The sequence below is a fragment of the Coloeus monedula genome (assembly GCF_965178545.1).
Source record: "Coloeus monedula genome assembly, chromosome: 11".
In the NCBI taxonomy this organism is placed as follows: Eukaryota; Metazoa; Chordata; class Aves; order Passeriformes; family Corvidae; genus Coloeus; species Coloeus monedula.
The window spans coordinates 7,156,133-7,177,488 of NC_138791.1; the positions used below are offsets into that span (position 1 = coordinate 7,156,133).

The 21,356-nt window shown below is 36.5% G+C and overlaps 1 protein-coding gene across 1 annotated transcript in view; it reads left to right on the plus strand.

Moving 5' to 3' along the window:
* Window positions 1–21,356, plus strand: part of CACNA2D3 (calcium voltage-gated channel auxiliary subunit alpha2delta 3) — a gene marked incomplete at both ends in the record, with an annotated part of 393,646 nt that overhangs the window by 60,355 nt on the left and 311,935 nt on the right. The gene's annotated exons all lie outside the window — the stretch shown is intronic.

The window sequence follows — 21,356 nt, forward strand, 5'->3', positions numbered from 1 at the left end:
CTAGGGTATCAAATATAATTCCCCCTCAGCCACTTGCAGTTTTAAGATTGTTTCTACGTGTATCAATTTTTGAGGTTGTTTTATTAAATTGCAAGGAGAAGAAATTCAAAAGCTTGCTTTCTTGATAGATGTTTAGTTTGATAGAAGTTTAGTTTCTTGTAGGATAGAAAGCAATGCAAAGAAGTAAAAGACAATCAAAGTGGATTGTTTGCTTTTAGAGACAAAGGAGGGAGCACGGCAGGGCAGAATTGCAGGTAGGTTGGACCAGGCACCCTGAAGTGTGTTGCTGTTGCCCCACACATGTAGGTAACAGCTGCTCATCCTCACACTGGACAGCTTCACCTGAGCCAGAGATTTTCTGGGCAGAGAACATAATCCCCCTGCTTGAATGTCAAGTAATGCTTTCCGTTTCTGAATGGCAGAAATGTATTTCTTTGTTGAAATTCTCTGAGATGCTCACTTTTGGTGAGTCTTGTACTTGAACAGTGTTCCACAGCTGGTTTGCTACTTCAGGTTTCTCTTTTGTGTAAGGTTTTGTGCTGGTGTGTGTGTGGAGCAGTTGAAACACCTAGGTGTTTTTTCAGTATTGTTTTAAAAATGAAAGATTGTATTAGCTTATGACTAAACATCCATATGTGCAATTTTAACAAAAACTAGTTATTTCTTTTCCAAAAATTAAAATCAAACCAAATTTAGATGAAAAAAAACAGAACTTATTTTTTGAGCCCTAGTAGGCAAATGTATTTACCTTCATGCTGATTTTTAAAAGGAAAAAAGTATTAAAATGTATTAAAGTATTAAAATTTCCATTTATTTAATGATATTTGCTACGTAAAAATTCTGTTATAATTTGTAGCTAGGGTTAATGTAACAACTGTCAGGAAAATATTCACGCAAACTTTCATGTGATAAATCTCCCAACATTTTGTAGGCTTAACTAGTCATTGATCCTTTTTATTTGCTAACTTTTCATATCTATTCTATAGTGAAGTCTATGTATTTTTCTGCTTAACATTATAAGAATGAAAATATTACATGAAGCTGGAATTGTGAGAGGTTGTTTCATTTGTGTGATGTCCAAATCTTATCAATAATTCGAAGAAAAAAAGGAAGGAAGAAGAGTCCAAGAGCTTTGCCAGGTGTACCTTGGCTTCTTTTCCCCCTGAATTGTTATACTGCAGCTGAAATCTATTTTGCACTTTGTTGCACAGTGGAAATTCATCCTTCTTGCATAAAAAATCTGCCTACTTGGAGCAGGTTGCCTTAAAAAAATAAAGGAAGGAAGCAGCTATGAAGAAAAACACACAGCTGAATACTTCTGAGTGAGAAATACTTGGACCAGAGGGAGGTTTGTGGCTATTGACACCTTGGATCTGGTACAGTTATGAACCCGAGTGTGTTATTGAAACTGAACCAAATGCTGCCTTTAAAACCAGAAATTTGTCTCCATTCCCAACAGGCACATTTGAAGTAGCCAGTGCTCAGTATAGAAATGCTTTGATCTGATTAGCAGATTTGAGGATTAAGTTTGTTTCAGAACTGGAAATCACTTTTGCTAAAAAACACATATGCCTGCATATGTATGCTAGTTTTCAGAAATTCTCATTTCTTTCCTTATTTAGACTTTAATCCTGGATAATATAAGTGTAGGTACATATAATGCATTGTATGATTAAATCCTGTGAGAAAAATGGATAAAAATTCTGCTTTCATTCACTTGAGTCAGTGGTCCTAAATCTGCCTCTCACAGGTACTAGTTATTCATCTGCCATGGTCAAAAAATACCCCATGTCAGCTGACAATTGTCTGCCTAAAGCTTAGTCTATAAGTAGGAATTACTTCCCCTGCCCCCCCAGCCTCTTTCTCTATGCATTTGGGGAATAAAGCTGAAGTGACTTAATTTCAAAAATCAGAAAATCTGAAGTGCTTGCTGAAAGCAATTGGGCATGTTAGCACTGTAAAATCTAATGGACACTGGAGTGTTCTGCTGGCATTTGGTCTGTCCAGAGTAGGAATTAGTTTTTCCCCATGTTTTGTTCCAGGGCTTTGTCCTTGGGCTCTCTCTGAGATGGACTGTGGGCACTGGCATGCTGCAGATCCCAGCTGGGAGTACTTTTATCCTGTGTGCACCGTGTTGAGACCAAAGCCCTCAAAGGCATCAGTGCAGGTGGTGTGTGCCCAAAGCACTCAAGACAGACCCTCAGCTTTATGCTAGAAAGCTCCTGGATGGATTTTCTGAGTCAGAGCTAATAGACTGTATAACCTGTCAGGAGCAAAGGAGGTGGAGCACAACTGCAGGAGGGAGCTGCTGGGCAGCCGGGTCAGGTGTGAGCAGCCGGGGTGTGCTCGGATCTCTGCGGACTGACCCAGGGGTGAGGGCTCCTTGCCTTGCTCTGACCCAGCAAGACAGCAGGGACAAAACTGTCTTAGCTGTCTTGCCACCATGAGAGCCCCCCAGCAGACCTGCCTGGAGTGCTCTCAGGGCTGCTTTTGGATGTGGGATGAACTCCTGCAGGTGGAACAGCTACAGGTGCAGTTATGGTGAAGTGGAGCCCATTCAGCAGCTGTGAGAGCCTGGATAGAATGATAATTCTCTGTGCCCCAGAAGTATTTTGAGATTTTATATGTCTTTATTTTTATCCTCCTGCTTCAGTTTACCATTGAACATTCCTGAATCAGATTGATTTATATGTGGGTAACTGAAGGAAAGGCATAAAATCTAGTGTTCTGCTCTATATCAGTTGAAAATCTTTAATTCCTTCATGGACTTAGTGTCAGACCTGAAAATAATAATGCAACAGGTTCTAGTGTGTGTGTATAAATATATATACTGCATTATGTATCTGTAGTTTCAAAAATAGCTCAACACTGAGACTTCACCATTTCTCCTTTTTTGTGGGAGAGCATAAAGATTTAGTGCATGAAATGGACAATTTACACTGGAAGTTTGAGAAAAGAGATAAAAACTGTATGTGGAAATGACTCTGGTTGTTGTGGTTTGAAAAGCAGCCATTGTGCCTGTGCATGAATTTGTTTCCAACAAAAAAGTTTCAGTGGTAGATTTATGGAGCAGCAGGCATGGTAACCAAATTGTCGTGGTAAAGTGTAGTCACTCTGGATCTGGATCAGTACTCCACAGAGTAAACAGAGATGAATTTCTGTATACAGATGACTGAAATCTCAAGCTAGAATTTAAAGATTCTCTATTTTCAGTGGTTTTTCGAAGAGAAGATGGGTTTGGTGCACTTTCAGACTTGTAGCCCTCAAACAAAATTGAGAGGGCTGGAACCACTGTAGGAACTGGAGGCACAGTACCAGCTCCTAAAAAGGAACATGTTATTCAGTAGGGGTTTGTAATTGTTGGGTGAATTCTTAAAATAGTACTAAAACTGATTTTTATGTTTTGATTAAATAGAATACACATCTGAAATACATAGTTCAATGAAGGATTCTCACAGTATTGTATTTTTAGATTAATAGAAATTAATGACAGCATTTAAGTCAAATTACTGTTCTCTGGCTATAAGATTTTATAGGAAAACTGTGTTTTGAAACCTCTCACCTTTTTCATAAACTGCAGTAAGTAAAAGCTTCAGATGGGGTCAATTAAATTCTAAAGGTTTAGCAAATAAAACTAATATTAAATAGTCCTGTTATCCCTTAGTGAAGTGCTATGAAATACTGTTTGCTGCAGTACTTCTGCAGGTTTGGGGCTTCATGTAGATCACTCACAGCATATATTTGGTTGCAGTAGCATTTTTCTCTTTGTATTATATTGCATTTGGATTGCATATAAGTCTGATTCTCGCTGCTGCTTGAATTACAGATTATTATATTTCATACTACTTTAACTGTTGTGGATTTTTTTTTTATTTCCTGCTGTCTACATAGGTTTTAAAGTGTAAGATCTTTCTCTGGCAACTGCTTCTCCTGTGATTACTGTTTGCACAAGTAGGAGCTGCACTGATGGCAGTTTGATCAAGTAGGTGAAGGAGGGTTTGCAGGAATGTATCATGCACTGTATGCAAATTTCTTTTAGTTTAAAATTATTTAGAACACTTGCATACAATACATTAAGCAATTCCCCTCAGATTTATGGGGGAAAAAAAAAAACCCTAAAAAAAGATTCATCCACTCCTACCTGAGGGTTTTTTTGGGCTAATTAAATGCCTTTTTTTCAGGTCCCTTCCCCTCTCCCCCCACATTAGCATTATGAAACAGGTTAGTAAGTCACGGTTTCTTTCAAGCTATTTTAATAACATTAACTTTACTTTGGTACCTCATTTTCACAGAGGATTTTTGTTGTGGTTAATAAAAAAGTTTGATCTGTTGGTATTGTGGCTTGATTTGGTAGATGATGTGAATATTTTGTCCCCTTTTTGTTTGTTTATTGTAACTTCCAAGAAACTGAATATAGACACTTTGTGTTTCTGAATGGGAAATTGAAGTAGAAGCAAATAGTTTGTGTGGAACTCTCTGTATTATTTTTGGACAAGAGAAATCTGACATACAAGAAAATTGCTTATGCAGTTAGATTTTGTTGTTTCTCCATTGGGATGGATTACACACTCAGCTTCAGAACAAAAGAAATGATGATTTATGCAGTACATAATGGTCCAGGGGTAATGAGTGTGTCAGTGCATGCTTTGTGAAAACGAAATTTAGGGAACCATAATGTATAGAATAAATAGTGACAACTGTGAATTAGAGACCCGTAATTCCACCGAGGAGTTCCGAGCATGACATAAACTTCCAATGTGAAGCTTGTCTGGTTTCTGGTGCTCCATCACTGGAGCTCAGAAGAAGAATTAATTCCCGTTCAAGTTCCTTAATTTCAAATTCATGTGATTTTCTTTTCTTGTTCAACACGTGAACCTCACCTTCTTTACCATTTTAAGCAGAGTGTCCCCACATCTTTCTATCATGACATCTGTCGTGCTCCTGGCATGTTCCTTCTTTCTTGCAAGCTTATGGATAGGAGCAGTAACACCTTTCATTTTCTACTACTGCCTACTGACATCTCAGCTGTACATGGAATGGTTTTATTGTTGTCTTTTGTTTAAATGTCCAAGGTTGCTTATCAGTCAGGTTTAAAATCTATGACCTTGGGTTTGATAAAAGCTCTTAGCTTGATGCATATATACTTTTATGGAGTTTAAGGAGAGAATAAGTGTGTTGTGGTTCTAACTGCAATTAATTTCTTGGGGAGTTGTGCAGCTTTTAAATAAATAGTTGGAAAATATTTTTTTATGCAATTCATTTCTTAAGAGCTCCTTGGGGAAAATAAAAGGGGATGTATAAGGAAAACTGTTGTTTTTATTTTTAAGTGATATAAAGTACTTGTGATGCTTTATGATACACATTTATCATAGCCTGAAAAGTGGATAACTTTTGACAAATTGAATAAGAGATTCTGTGCATAAGCATTTCATGGAAGATAAAGATTTTGTTACATTTGTTTCAATGTATCAGTTCTTCAGAATCACAGGTACTGTGTGCTTCTGCTACATAAAGAGTGGGGATTCTTAGGCTGTGTATGTCTCTCTTGCATGTGAATTATGAAAAGTACATTTTATTTCATCAGATTCAAGTCTTAATCAAAATTCCGTATTCTTTCAATTTTTTTAAACGTTTTATATACACAGAGTGTATGTGCTGAAACTATAGTAATGTATTAAAAAAAACCAAATACTTGTGCTTTTATATTAGGTTTGAAGATTGCTAGCTGTTTTTTAGCAATAAATGTAGTAAGCCTTTGTCTTTTATGCAGATACAGTACAGATGACACAAATATTATTGCTGGAATGGCATTAGTATTGATTTTTTTATTACTGTAGTTCCTAGAATTTTTGGTGTTTGGGATCCCACAATGCAAACTGATGCCAAGGCTTCAGAACAGAAACTTAGTCCTGAAACAAATTGTTCTTGGGGCTGAACTACTGGGGCCTTTCACAGATTTTTGTTTTCTTCCTGATTTGCAAGACTAAGCCAGTGAGCAAGGTGAAGCTGACCATGGAAATGTTGTTATCGGTGTTTAATACCTTGAGAAGAGAAGCACCAAGTAATTAAGTGACTAATTCAAGGTTATGCAAAACTCTGTGGCAAAGCTGGGATTTGAGCCCAGTTCTTTCAAGCCCAAGGTTAATATCTCAACCACCAGACCGTTCTTCCTCTAAGAGCGTAGCTTTCATTTTAACCCAAAATTTCACTTATGCTAATTTTACTGCAAAACCAAAATCCCTTTGACTTAAATTTTCCGTAGTTACTCTCAAGTAATGAGGGACTTAAAAACTGCTTCTGCAAAGCCTATTATTAAGGTGTATTTATTGGTAAAATGACTGATATTTGAAAACATGTTAAGCTTAAATAGTAAGACTTTTTATGCTTTCTGTGAGTTTTTCTTTCCTTTGCCGTCTAATATTATGGATCATTTTATTATTTACTGTAACTGTTGCTGGAAACTAGAGAGATTGTGTCTATCTCAGCAAGATTTGAACTACAAAGCAGAGTTTTGTTATATTTCTTCTCTCTCAATATATATTTATGAAATGGAAGCTGAATTCTGAAGGAATTATTAATAATGTGACAGTTCAATGTTCTAAAATTTCAAGCCACTCTAGAGGGACAATTGACATCAGACTTGATTTATATTGTAGCTCCCACTTTAAAGAATTAAAAGTATAGTATTCAAGACAAAAAAATGAAGTATGAGTGCATGCTGCCTGTCTTGAAGATGTTTTATCATGGAACAAAATGATGATTTCTTCTAATGCAGCTTGTGGGACTCCATCTGGAATAATATGGGAATTGTTTTACAGTTCAGCCCTGAAAAAAGGGTGACAAGCCAGGACCAGTAACTGGAAGAACAGCAAATAATTAGGAGTGTAATCATGGATGCTATAAATAATTGGGAAAGAAATGGAATATTAAAGAAGTCTGAAGTAGATCTAATATGTGCTGCTTTAGGAGAAAAGTGAGCCTTTTATTTGCCAAAATATTTTCAAGGGAACTCAATTTTCAGATACAGCTTCAATGATCTGGTTTGTTAAGATACCAACAGGGCTAGAGATAAATGTAATGGTGCTTTTGGACATTTATTCATTCTTACTCAGTTTGCTCTGTGCTATATGCTAATACCTGGTCCTCTTAAACTAATTCAGAAGATCTTGTAAATATTTTAGTGAACAGACAAATAATGTATTTAAAATGTTTATACATCTTATCTATACAAAGATACTGAAGAACGATAACAATTTTGGTATCAAACTATTCCTGAAACACAAATTTAATTTATTTAATGAATGAAGAAATGAAGACATAGACAAGTTAAAACAATTCCATCAGAAGGCTGCTGCAGTGCAGGGAAGACAGCTGCAGTGCTCAGGAGGTTTGTGTTGTCTTCCCAATTGTCATTTAGCAAGTGCTTTGTTCTGACTCAGTGTACTGTGCAAAAAGAGGACCTATTTATCCTTTCTCCTGGTCCAGATATATAACCTTTAAACCCACCTCTGCCTTCTTACACCAGAAGGGAATCATTGCATTTTTATGGAAAATATGCAAAACTAGGCTCTAATAGTCATGGAATTGTATATATTTTCTAAATTTATTGATCCTCTCATATGCTGTTAACTGATGTTATTTAGAAATTGGATAACTGAAGAATTCCAAGGAAAGTCAGAGATGACCAGCTGATTATGACCTTTGCTTATTTGTTGTTATAAAATTTGTAAAATGTTTCTACTTGTTAGTGAAATTATTATCTGGAAACAAAGACTTTTTCTGGGCAGGATTATAGCCACTGCGTGCTAATTAATGGAACAAAGGGGTGAAGATTACAGAAGCAATAACAGTAACATATCCAGGAACAGTTGCACTGGGACATTGTCTTCCTGTCAGCTGTGCTGCTGTGTGCTTTGGCACGTCTCCTCTTGTCATCCCACAGTAACCAGAGACTTTTACAAGGGCCGCACAGAAACACACCTCGTTCTGTCCATGTGGCTTTTCTCTTCCAGAAGAAATCCTACCCACTGGGTCAGCAGAACCAGATGAGGAGAAGAAAATAATCTAGTGCTGGTATTAGTGTGATGCCAATGGTTCACCAAGAGGGATAGAGGATGGGTGATTTCTTTAACCACTAATTGTGAGAGAAACATTTTAGGGTGAAGTGATTCACTCAAAAATATGTGGAGGCAATTTGAGTATGCTCAATCTGTTCTGGCAGGAGATCCTAATGTATAGAGGAGGTATTTTATCAGCTATCAGGGTCATCAAAGAGTTCTAAATCTGGTAACTGATAGTCACTTTTTACTGGAAAGTATGGCAGTATGATAAATGTTTAGTTTGCTGAAGAATGTTTTAATTTCTAGTACTGAGTACCAGAGATCAGACATTCTTAGCATATTCTCTAGATATTCTGCATTTTCTTCAATTTCTACTCCACTGTTTTATTTAGCAATATTGTCTTGTCAGGGCTTCTGGTAGCTCTTTTTTAGTTTATCCTATCTCACACCTTGAGGCACCTAAAGCCTGGTTTTTAGATAGCAACTTAAGCAAATTGGGTTCATGTGATTTTGCTACTTGTTGTTTTGGGAATAAATTTCTGCCACCCACAAATCTCTTCTAAAGTGATCACCAAACACTCCTCATTTGAACCAAGAATATAAACAGGCTGGGGTTTGATTGGAATATTCACATGCTTATTTCTTGCCTTTTTTTCAAATGCAGTATTGACAGAAAATCTGTAAAACTGACAGGAATCAGTGGTAAGAGGAAGAGTCTTCTTCAGCTGGGGACTAGGAACCTCCTGAAACAGCAGCAAGACTTAAATCTGAGGGCATTCTAACCAGCTCAGAGTTTTAGACAGCCTGTGGGTGCAGCTGCTCATCTGTAAAGTTTTGGACCTTGTTCCTGAAATAAAAATTCATAAGGTATCATGGTTTTGAAAGCAGGGCTGTGTTACTAAAATCAGACGGTTAAAAGGGAACTTTATATTGAACGAATTAAAGGCAACCTTTTTTTATTAATTCTTTAAAGGCACTGAAGAACAATCCTGATTTTGTCACTGAAACAAAACTGTTGATTTGCGTGATGATGGACACTAAAAGAGTGGGTGAATATAAAGTTGGTTTTATTATGCCATTGAGTTTTCAATTATCAGAACCCTTCCCTGTGATACTGTCATAGGAATACAAGCTTTTTCAGGGTCAGGAATTTCTATGCAGACATTGAAAGTAAATATAAAATAAATGAATTGCTCTATATAACAGGTTATGTGATGATGGTACAAGTTAAAATTCTAGAGCAAGAAAAAATGCGTGTAGTGCAACCCATGATTAAAATGGTCCTCGTGAATTGTTTTCAGTCTGTGTTTAAAAAAGAATTGTAGGTGGTGTTCTATTAAAGTCTTTAAAGATATCTTGCATCTTTTGCCAGTGGCTATTATGCATCCAGGCACTTCAGGAACAAAGAAATGACAGAGAAATGGATGGCCTGGGTTTAACTAAGTAGGTGATGGTACAGATGAGGCCTGATAAGCTTAACACTCCATCTCTGTGCTGCCACCATGGTTTGCCAGGAGATTAGAACTGTCTGACTGTGAGGAGGGCAAGCTCCACAAATTCACTCATACATGGCAGTTCTGTAATGAGGTGATACTTCATTCCTTAAACTACTGAACTAGAACTGCGCAAACAGATGTGTGCCTCTGGCAGTGCTGTGCATGCGGCACAGGCTCCGTCGTGCCTCCAAATGCAAACACAATGATGTCCACTTGCCACAATTATATTTTATTGCTCTATACTGTTCTTTGTTTGTAATAATAAGGGACAAATTATGTTGTGAAAAAGGGAAAGTAAATTTAAGGGAGTTTGTAATGCAGGGTAGAGTTTGAAGAGGATCTAAATAATGATTATAATTTTCAGTAGGTTAACATGACAAAATTTGGTGTTGGAAATTTAGAACACCCTTCCCTTTGTTATTTGTATTATGTTGTTTCACAACAAAACTTCCAGAAAGCTCACAAGATGGAGATGTGGCCCCACTTTGAGTGTTTTACACAGGGAAGAGCTCAAGGTTAGCTCAGGCTCAGAACTCAGCTTTTCTGTGTTTGAGAGCAGCAATTTTGCAGAACTGCGGAGGGATGTGGAATGACCGCAGAGACCCTAATTCACACAGAGTTATCTCTGTGTGCTAACTTGTTCTGCCTGCTTCAATAGCACCACTTGTGATTTTAACTTCAGTATACGTTAATTACTCTGCTGCTTAGAGGCCTGAATGCAGTTCACCAAGGTCATTGCTTTGTGGTGTGCACAGAGGAATTTATCAGTAAGTTGCCTCTCAGTGACCTGTGATTGTGGTGCCTTTGTTTGATGGTCTAAGGTTTAGTGAAATCGTGTATTTTTATTAAGCAATGAAATAGTAGCAATCTGCTGAAGGCATTTTGCTGAACATTGTCATGAAGAGTATATTTTAAAAATGAAAACTTTAATTTCCATGTCTGTGAAAATGCACCATTAATTATAGCAGCCTAAGATTTACTTTGTACCAAAATGTTACTTAGAAGAACTTTAAAATAATGAGTATTAAAAATTTGTTCTTTAGAAAACAACAGCACTCTCTTTAAAACCAGAGAACCAGGAACTTTATCACCTAGAAGCTTGCTGGTTCAGAGACAGTCCATCAGATTAACAGGGCCTCCAAATATTTTTTATTTCCTGAGAAGTGGATGCCTCTATTAGATGTCGATCACTTAAACCTTGTCTTTTTTTAATTGCAAAGAAAGGGCATTATTTAATTAACTAGTGGAGCTGAATCAAAAAAACTATGCTGCAGCATAAGCAAAAGTAGTTTTCAGTGATAAGGCTTTCCATTATGGCATATTGAACCACACAAGGCTTAGAACATTTCTACAGGTACATTCACTAGGAGAGTATTTGTGCTGCAGAAATGTAATTTCAGGCATTGGTCATTTATACTAACAAACAACCCAACCAGAACAAGATCTTTTATTGAAGAAGCAAACTTTCAAATTGCAGTACTTGAAAATATCAGCTGGTATGTGAATATGCTCCCAAAAACACAAGCTGTTTTCTCTGAATATGTGCAAACAAAGTAATATTTCTTTTTAGTGCTCTAAACATATGAACAGAAAAGATACAGTAAGGAGATAACAATATGTGTTCATTTTCTAATTAACAATTTCTATGTGATTACCGTGTTCTTCTACTTGTTTCCTCTCATGTGTAAAGGGAGCAAAAGTAAATTAATTACCATTAGCCTGAAGGAGAGCACACTGTATTCTTTACAACTTCATAGTATTGATTTGGCTGTTATTCATGGCTTCTATTCTCTCCTATGCAAATTGATGCATCTTTAATTCATAGATACATTATCATTAATAGTGGTTTATTGACCAAGCAAAACAAAGCTGTTATTGGGTCCTTTCTAGTGCCAAAGCTCTGGACTTTTCCTGATAAATGTATTAGTTTGTGCAGTCTATTACAGACTCTGGAGTTAGATGGTTTATTCCTATACACTGTGGTGATGATCTGTTGTGGTGCTATAAGTAATATGCTTTTTTTTTTTTTTGTGACATGAACTCTGTTGGTAACGTAGTGAATTCCTAAATTACAGAAAACCCTTTCTGGTCCTTTTGAGAATCAGAAAAAAGCTGAATAAGCACCTCCATGTTTGTGTATGTATTTTCCAGCTAACTGAACATAAACTCTCTAAGTAATAGAAAAAAGAATGTCCCCTGCACTTTAACTTGAAATAGGTTTGGTTCAGATTTAATTTGGGCAAATTTCTTTTAAGTTTTCAAAAACAGCACTAAACTGATGGTTTGTTGAAATGCTTCCAATCTGATCAGATACTGACATGTAGGTACACAAAAATCTACTTCAGCTTGGTAGCCAAATTATTTTATTTAGTTTTGTAGGATTTTTGAGAGAGGAATAAAAGGTTTGTAACATGAGCATGAGACTATACAAATTTCTGAGTAGAGGGTCTGAATTGGGTTTGTTTTTGATGATAGGTTTTGATGAAGGTGATATCATTAGACAGCTAGGTACACTTAATAAAAATGTCTTGTGTTTTCAGTTTCAGGGGGAAATAAGGACAGAGATTGGGGCTGCTGCAGTTCAGTCCTCTCTGCAACATTTTAAATTGTTCGGGGTTTATTTACTCTTTGCAATGATGTTTGGGAATACCTACGTGTGGGTACATTATGGTACAAAGGCTACTATTCTCTAAATTATTCATCCAATTTTCATAAAAAAAACCCAAACCAACCAAATGAAACAAAACAAAACCCCCCCAAACAAACTAACAAAACGCCCTCTCCAAAAAGCCAAACTAAACTTAAAAAAAAACCCAAAAAAAAGAAAGAGAAAACAAACTCAAGCAAGAGCTGCAAACAAAACTCTGGCGGGGATTTTGATGCACAGGACTTTTCCTTAATGAGATTTCAAGCATCATTTTTAAAAGTGTGAGAGATAAAAAACAGAGAGGGGAAAAACATATTTAGAGCCAGCATGCCAGAGGCCAATCCAAGACTATGTGCATCATAGCTAAATGGTCCAAAGAGAAAAGAATCTGTGCAAGTTCTGCTGTACAGAGCATTAGTTTCTATCACATTCCAGTCTTTTGAAGGCAGTTATTAAATATTGGGTTAAGGGTGCTTTGGCAGTTGAACTTTAACCCTGCACTTTTCCTTGCCTGTTCACCAGTTTGTTTTATGAAGCTTTGAAGGAAATCACGATGAAGATACCGCTCTCCATAAGTGTAGGAAAGGCCCTCCTATGCTCTTGTGAAGTTTTATAAGTGACTGGAAATCACATATGGAAGTGAAAAGCATTAGCTTGTGTGGCAAAACCACAAATATGTTTTCACACTACCAGGCAGTGCCAAATGCTATAGTTTGGTTTCCAAATCTTTTTTTTTTTTCTTTTTATGGGTAACTTGCTGAATTCTTCTCGAGACATCTGCACTCAGACCACATGCAGGTGGTCTGATTTTCAGAGAAGCTGAGAATAGACTGATGTTGCTGGCTTTGATGTGACTGAAGGGAGTTTAGATTTTTGAAGACATAATAATTTTTAGTATTCAGTGGTGAGATGAAGAATTGGGAGGCTAAATTTAGGTGCCCAAGTTCAGATACGCAGATGTTATGCTTTTTCTTGTTATTACAAGTCCCCTTTGATCAGGGTGTTCTGACACCTGTCTGAAACCCTAAATCAATATAAATACTTTTATCAGGTGTGTACAGAAAAGTGCAATGATGACACAGAGCAGGAGGGATCAATGCCATGTCCTTCAGAGTGACAAACAATGAAATATGAAGCTCATTTAAGAGATAATGTTGATGGTACCACACAATGCAAAGGGTAAAGGTTTAGAGGAAGTATCCAAGCAGACAAATGTTCATGATAGAGAACATTGCAAAACATAATTTGCGTCCTGAGAAGATTGTGGGTTTTTTTCCTGAGGAAAAAACTCATTAACTATTCTTAAAAGCAGTGCTTTTGGACCTTCTCAAAAGGCATGGATATTGCTAAGCAAAGGTTTGTCTTGGAACACATTTCTTTTCTTCCTACATTCCACTTTGTTTCAAGTTTTCTTGGCTGCTCATTTTATTTTATTGCTCATTTAGGGGAAACCATGAAGAATGGGAAGACAATTGTGAAATTTTTCTTTGATGGAAAATAAGTGATATCTAATAAAAATCTATAGAAATAATAAAACCCAGAGTAAGAGCTGGGTGTAAGGCAGGCATAGGTCGAGGGGGAACAATAAGGAGGGAAAAAGACATGCAGTGATAAGAGGAGTGTAAAGAAATAAAAAAACATTACCAGAATGTCTGATTGAAAAAATTAGGTTGTGATTGTATCCTGTGATCTTACAGCACAAAACAAGCTGTCTCTTTTGGTTGCTTTTGTTTCCAGTAACCATACAGGCTTTTGAAGATGACTAATGTAGTTTTGTGTACAAAAGAAAATGTTGTAGCATCTCATCCCTGCTGAGAATTGGTGATGGTAGTGAGTTGTCAGGTTCCCTAATTCTGAATCTTCAGTGGCTTATTCTAAGTGTCCAGGGCGAAAGGATTGCATTGTCAGATTCCTTCAGTGCTTTTTGAGGAGCAGATTAGTTGTATGTGCTTTTAATATACTTGCTTTCACCTGAAAATATAGCGATGGCTTTGCCTTGGATGAACGTGCTCTCTGGGTCATGATTAATTCTGCAGATTTATGTTGATAGATGTTTTGTTCCTCATGTAAAGCAGTTCATGTGAAATACTGTAGTGAGTTTTCAAGAGTATCAAGAACAACCTTATGGAAAAAGGAGACTCCAGGGCAGTTCCAGAACGTTCTTTTTCAGTTTGAATGTGGGCTTTATGTTCCTTTCTAAAATAGAAGCAAAGGTATGCGTAATTGTATAGACAGCTTCTGTGAAATATATTTCCAAAGCAGCTTTTAATAGCCTTTGTTAACTGGCTCTTAAAACATCCTTGCTGGCCTGTGGGAGATGTTTCAGATGTCTAAGAGAATTTGCAAGACAATAGTTTGCTTTTTCAGCTATTTTGAATTATGATTAAGCTCATATTTGGGAAAGCTGGTGAGGTGACCCTCCTGTAAAAGGAGCCCCAAGTGCCCTCGGTCTCTGGAGGCAGCAGCCAGGCAAACCTTCCCAAACATTTGTTACTCTGGTTAGCCCTGAACAAAACAACTCTGGTAAAGATGGGAATGTATTCCCAACTTCTGTTTGCTTGGAATTAGGTTGCCTAACTAGTTATTTGGATCACCCACTTGTGGTGATTTTTTTTTTTTCAACTAGCTACTTCGAGTAAAAATTACAATACTGAATTAATCTTAGAGAGCAAGCATTTAAACTTCCTGGCGTGTGTTTCCTTACATTTTATTTACTAGATGTTATAGCTTATGCATCATCAATGACACTGCTTTTTAAAAATTTTATTTGTGATGAAAAGTACTCTGTGGTAGAGTAGCTTTTATCTTTCCCCACTAGATCAGCTGTTTTAACCATGCTTGTATTAAAGACTCTTGTCATTAATGCTGTTTATGTGGTATCTCTGGTTATATAGATGTTACATATGTATATGTATAGATGTATACATATCTAGTTGTGAAAGGTTCAAGGAGACACCCTATGTGGCCTTTCACAGATGGGGCAGAGGAATATTGCTAAATCAGGAGTTGGGTTGTTTGGTTTTGGATATCATTCAGCTTAATGCTTTAATGGATTTGGTTTTGTAGCATTTACATATAGCCATGAGGTAAAAATAGGTCAGAAGTAAATATCTTTGTAAAGATTAAATATGCTGGGGGTATAGTGCCCTTGCACTGATTTCAATGTGTAAATTATTTTGCAAGGAAAGCAGTAACTATCCTTGTCAAGTCTGCTGATGATAACAAATTTCCCAGGATAGCTGACATTTGGCTATAATTTACCAGGTACAACACTGAGTAGCTAATCACAGAAAAGCAATATGCAAAAAATATTCGAATATTTTGTATTTTAAAGTGTATTTTGTGAACTAACCAAACTGGACTTTGAGGCAACAGAAGTTCCTCAGACACCAGTGTGTGCAGGAGTCAAATGTGACAGGTTAATCCAGAGCTCCTTGGAGTCATTTGATGAAGTGAATGAGAATTTCTCTGCAGAAAATGAGTGTGCCATCACACTGGGCATTGCTGATGGCTTTCATCAACACAGAGAGGTTCAGGAAAGGTTAATAGGAGTGTGTAATGTGGTGTAACACAAACTCTCAATTACTAAGGAGTTCTCTAATGTCAAGGTGAGGAGAGGTGTGCTGTTGTGACTCATCTTGCCATGCAGATCAAGAGGAAGTTAACAAAGTTGGCTGTGGTTTATTGAGCAGGGCATTGGAAGAATAACCAAGAGAGTTTATTCTCTTTGTACTTCTGAACTGTTGTGTGACATTGGGCACATCACTGAATTTAGGCATAGCCCAATATCCTCTTCTACATGGAGATTTTGATAGATACATGCTTTATAAAGTCTTTGAAGCTTTGTGGATGAAAAAATTTTATACCAGGTCTGAACTAAAATAATTTTGTTCAACAACAACAACAAAATCATAGTTGTTTATTTTGTTAAGGCCTTTAAAGTAGCTCCACTAAATGAATGCATTTTAGTGCCAGGAGGACCAGATAACAGCATAACAGTGTCACTCTAATAAAACCACCCCACCACAGGGTCAGTGCGATAATGGGAAAATACAAAATCTTTTAGGGATAAGAGATTCACAGATGAGTCTGTTGAAGGAGTACACCATCTGTATTTGATATCTCTGCTGCAGTAGTGCCATCTGAGTACCCTTCTGCTCAATGGAAAAGCTCTGACTCCCACTCACACGCACATGTGATGCTGGAGAAGGCTTTTTATTTTGGCTTCCAGTCAGGTTTATTCCGGCAGTGCACACATAGTTAGTGACCCCTCAGCTCTAATGAAGCATTCAGAGGCTGTGCTGTATAATTTTAAATCTTCTGCTGGGAATTGCTCTGCCATCTCCCACACGCACACGGGATGTGTGCTGGTAGAGTACAGCACTGCAAGAGCTCCTGCCACATAAGGTTCTAGCTGTCACTGGTTTTGTCCCATCAGTTTGAATGTGAATATTGTCTTATAAAATGCTGTGATAAATTTTCCAGATGAATAGTAATTAATATTCTTTATTTTGATTTAAAAGCCCAAAGCCATATTTTGCTGTACTCCCTGCTCAGTGCATGGGTGCTTTAATTTCAACACATCTGTTAATGGGGTAAGGCAGCAACTATGAGCAACAAATGAGACATTTTCAGTTTGCTCCATGTATATTGCAGGTTTTGGGTTCTATAATTTAACAAGCCCACAAAACATAAACCTATACAAAGTGCAAAGAGAAAGAGGTGTTTTAAAAACACCCTGAATAAATTACATTTAAAAAAAAAAATTTTGCGGTTGTACAAAAAAAATACATGTAAAAAATAATTATCCATTAAGAGGAGCAAAGAGAAATGGAGAGCCTTAATGTTAGATTGCAATGAAGAACAGATTATTGAAAGAAAAAAGAATTTCTTTATGCATAGAAAAGTAGTTTATTATCAACCCTCTGATCCCTACAATTTAAAAGAACTTGATGTAAAAATTCAAGGCAACTTAAATTAGGAAACTCAACTTGAGTGACAAATTCATGCATTTAGGGGTAAAGAATTAAGTCAGAACTGTGGCATAACTTTTAACTGTAACTAAAGAAACTGCTTTAAGAGCTGCAAACTGTATCAGCTGCGAGCTTTTTGTAGCCTTGCAGTCTCATTCATTGATTACATCTGATTGCTGGGGCATCTCAAATAGAGAATCAAAATGATTCTAATAAGTTTATTAACTCCTATGGCCCTTCAGTCTAGCACTTCCTCTCTGAAGGGAGTCACTGTTAGGACTTGTGTGGCTGAGGGAGTGAAGCAAGTCTGAACCGTTCAACCACTGCACAGCACAGCCTTTCTACTGGGCCAGAGATATTAATTGAAATCAAAAGTTTGTGATTTAATCAAAAGTGTATGTTTCTGCAATCTCATTTTACATGTGTAATGTTGAGGCTTGAACATCTGAAAGTGGTTTTTTGAAAATGGCGTAGAGTAAACATACTTTTTTTTTCATGGAAACAATGGATAGATTGGATATTTGATCTGTCATTTGCATGCTGGTTCTACTTTTTCATTATAAAACATAAAATGTATATACGCATATATAGTTTTAACAGGACAAAACCTTTCAAGCAGCAACTTTTGTGAAGTGTGTGCACTACAGCTACAAAAGCACCTCAGAGGCAAGTAACAGGTCCAAATATACAACACTGAGAGATCACTTTTAAAGTATTTTAATATATAAATTCCTGTTGAATTCCTTTCTTTAATCAGGATGGTAGTGGTATTTACTGGCTCTGAAAATCCCAGGGAGTGGGAAGAAATTTCATCATAAATGGGTGTAGTGTTCTGCAGATGTGCAAAGCAACCAGAGCCTTGTCGAAAGACTGAGACTAAGGACTCTGTGCACACTTGTAAGTAACTTGAAATGTTTTTTTACACAGCATAAATGTGAATATCTTGATTTTGATAAGACTTGATAGAAGTACATATAAGTAGGAACACAAAGACCATATTTCTCTTTAGCTTAAAAACAAGGAGAAAAAATTCAAGCTGTAGCTGACAGTCTTGTTTCAAGAGTGGACTTCTCCTGCCTGGGTCACTCAAACTCTGTGGGTTTTGGTGTGGTTTAACTTTGCTTTGGTTTTGTTTGTTTGAGGGGGTTCTTTGGTATTTTTCTCTTAGCACTTTTTGGTTTGTGTGTGTTTGTGTTGCTCTTTCAGTGCCAAATATTTGGACTGCATTAAACACTTCTGACCTGAGCTTTTTACAGATTGCTTTTTGGTTTGTTATTTCTAGATGATCATTTACTAAGGAAAAACCCCCACACCTAAACCAGTGAAAAGCATTAAGAGTTCTGACAGTGAAATACTGTCTGTCTTTGCCCGGTGCTTATGTGAAATGATCTGGCAAAACAGATACTGAAGAAATAATGTATTTTTTTGTGGGCTTTCTCAAATGATAAATGGTCTTGTGTCTCTAGAGAATTTCTTACCAAATGCTGATTTTTGCAAGCAGACAGAATCAGCATTTCAAGTATTTTTTTTTATAATGCAGCAAATCGGAAGTTGTATCTGCTTCATCTTCTAGACAAGTGGAAATTCAATTATCAAAAGAAATTTCCAACTATGACTCTAATATTTCATACTCTTTTTAATGAGTCAATTGTTTATAGCAAAGTTAGAGCTGTTTTCTCTCCTTTTAACAACTATACATATGTATGACTGCCTGTGTAAAAAATGATGAGAATTATCAGTATCTCTTAATGAAGTAAAATTATGGAATATTGAAAAAAACCTGAGGGTTGAATTTTTTTAATAAAACAAAACAACAACTTTATCATCAGCTTCATCATTTTTACAGGAAAGGGAAATGTCAATTTTAGGCATTGCTTGTATGACCACCTTCATAGTAGCAGTACAACAAGGTAGTTTGCAAGTCTGGAGTATAAAGGTGAGCCTGGCCCAAAAGCTTGTTTTTTTCACCACTCTCTGATACCATTTTGTTTAACTGGAACAATAGTGCCATGCTGCTTTCTCAAGATTACATCAAAATAAAATAATTTCATTTAAAATCAAATTTATTTCAAATGGACTATGTCTTTGCTGTTTAATTTATTTAAACTAAACCCAAATTTAACATGTAAAAAAGTAGTGGTGGGGAAATGATGAGGGCCTGGAGGTCAGACAGCTTCTGCAGTGGAAGGAAGAGAATGCAGTATTAATGATGGCCTTTGTTGTGGTTTTATTGTGGTTTTGTCTTTTTTCACTATCTCGTGTGATTCATGATACGTATCTAGCATTGATAGTTATTATAAAATCAGCTGCTTTCTAGATGGAATCTAAATCTCAAGCATCCCGCAGAGTGAGCACTGAGAGCAAGGGCACAGACACACCCAGGTTAGGCTGGCACCTCTCCCCTCCAGGCACAAGGAGAGCAAAAACAGCGGGAAGTTTTTTCCAACCACATAATTTTCCTGTTTTGGAGCATTCCAAAGATGGCTGAAAAAATGATAGAAGTGCTTTTTTTATGGCAATGAAATTCTGAGTATAAAATACATATTACATAAACCTCTTGGTTGTCAGGGTCTTGCAGACCAAGTAAGCTCTCCTAGGTCTGTCACAAATGTTCTTGAAGGTTTCCAGCAACTGAGTTGCACCATGCAAGATGTGAGGTTCTTTTTAGATAGATCTTAAATAATATCCTCTGTTTCCTCCAATTTATTCTTTTGAGTTGGAACTTCGGCATTTGAATTATGAAAAAATGAGTTTATTTACTATGAACAGGCATAATTATAAGATCATAAATTACAAGTTAAGAAATCATTCACATCTATTTTGAGTGCAAGTTATTTTTAATTTTCAAAAGCACCAGTTACTCAAAATTGAGAAGTGTGGCTTTTTAATATGCTTTCACAAGAGCCTAACAGACCATGTGGTAGGATTCTGCGTGCCTAGAAAATGATGTGGATTTCTACAGTGCCGTTCAGTTTTCCGGCAAACACAGTGAATAATTGCCTGGTTTTCTTCACTTGATGGCAAAGCTTAAATCAATAAATCTGATGACCTGAAAGCTGTCTCTTCAAGTGATGCATTTTAGAATACTTTCTAAGAACTCAAAGGTCAAGTCCAAAGGAAACATTTTTATCAGAGGGTGATATGTTGAACATGATCTGTGCAGCTGGAAAGAAGTAATTCCAATTTGTACTTGATTTGTTTTAAATTCTCCAAAGCTTCAAATCCCGTGGGATATGGACAGACTTTGATATCATTAATTTAGTGGCAGTGTTTTCAATTTAATGATCATTAACTGCATTTTATCACGATATTTGTTGCAATAGCATTTACCTCTCTTTTCTGTGTTCCTTGCTGTGTTCTTATATTTCTGTTGTTCTTATATTTACCGCTCTCCAGTGAATAAAAAATAAAAATGTATTTTTCTATTTTAGAAAAATCACTTTTATCTCTAGTAATGACATAAATGGACTTCAAGAGTTGAAATCAGAACTCTTTTGATGGTATCTAAGTGCAGATCAAAGAGGTGAAAAAACCCAAATCTCCTCTCCTGCCTCGAGGGAGCAAAATGAAAGGGGTCTGTTTGAGGTTTCTTAGGTTGCTAGACTGTTATAAAGACTCAGACTAGAGACTTGTAACAGGAAATAGTGTGGAAAAATGAAATTAATTCTGAAGTTACATAATATTAAAAAATTGCCCTAAATATTTACTGACAACTTTGTATTTGTAACTTTGTTTTGAAACTGCCTGGAAATTATGTTTTATTAAATATTGTTTAATTATCAAAACATTCACACAAGTTTTTGCAGGCAAGTGTGAAGTTTAAAGGAAGTCCAAAGAGTCATTCTGCCTTGAAAATTAGTATTGTTGGGGGAAATGGGTACAACATGTGCAGGCATTCTCTTAACAAAAGAGTGTTTTCTTGCATCACATGACAGGTCCTGACTTACTCACTGTTTTGAACATTTTAGTGTTCATCCAGGTGCTTCGAAACACTGTTTTTGATCATCTTATTCTTCATTGTCTCTCTGGAGTTATATAAGAATCATCATTCTGCAGGCAAATTTTCACGATTAATCTTTTTAATAATACCATTTCTCTGTATCGACTCAAATACTGTGGGTTGTCCCCAGAGTCTGCTGTAGAGGCTTGGAAGATATTTTTGGCACACGGGGCTAAAACT